This window comes from Orbicella franksi, unplaced genomic scaffold (genome assembly GCF_964199315.1).
Source record: "Orbicella franksi unplaced genomic scaffold, jaOrbFran1.1 SCAFFOLD_333, whole genome shotgun sequence".
Lineage (NCBI taxonomy): Eukaryota > Metazoa > Cnidaria > Anthozoa > Scleractinia > Merulinidae > Orbicella > Orbicella franksi.
The window spans coordinates 27,501-28,518 of NW_027670592.1; positions in this window are offsets into that span (position 1 = coordinate 27,501).

Here is a 1,018-nt window from a genome sequence, read left to right on the forward strand (position 1 = left end):
CCATGGGGAGCGCTTTGGAGCAGTTTTGAAAAATCGAAATTTTCGAAATTTTTCTAAGTGTCTAAACTTGGTTGGGGGAATAGACGGTTTCGGGTTATAATGTAGGGCAGGCATCGGGAAAGACCGAAAGAGCAATTGAGCTGTATCGGTCCGTAACAGTAAGCCCTGCTCGGTAATGTGTTCTCGGGTACGAAAGGAGGGTATTTGGAGGAAAAAGGAGCAAAGTCGACTAAACTTGCTCGGTCGGTAGCATGAAATGACTGAACTTGTAGCCAAGTTGTCTCGGTGTGGACAACGAGAGAACGGATGGATGTTGTACCTGATGGCCTTTGGCCAAGAATAGCGGCTTAGATTCGGAAGAATCATTCTTCCCCAATGTATCTTGTCGGCATTCCGTGGACTTGGCTGTCTCACTGGTATGCCGGAAGCTTACTAGGGTGAAGCAGTGGAAAGACGTGGCAAAGAGAGAACGGGTTTCCCTCGGACAGGGTCGAACGCCTCGTGCGTCTTCCATGGCCGGGAGGATTCCCAGTGCAGCTTGACGGTGGAATGCCAGCCTCCTTTCAAAGGAAGCAGACGCAAAAGGGTTCCGCCGGGTTCCCTGAGGGATAGCTACCTGGTTGATCCTGCCAGTAGTCATATGCTTGTCTCAAAGATTAAGCCATGCATGTCTAAGTATAAGCACTTGTACTGTGAAACTGCGAATGGCTCATTAAATCAGTTATCGTTTATTTGATTGTACCATTACTACTTGGATAACCGTAGTAATTCTAGAGCTAATACATGCGAAAAGTCCCGACTTCTGGAAGGGATGTATTTATTAGATTAAAAACCAATGCGGGTTCTGCCCGGTTCTTTGGTGATTCATAGTAACTGATCGAATCGCACGGCCTTGAGCTGGCGATGTTTCATTCAAATTTCTGCCCTATCAACTGTCGATGGTAAGGTAGTGGCTTACCATGGTTGCAACGGGTGACGGAGAATTAGGGTTCGATTCCGGAGAGGGAGCCTGAGAAAC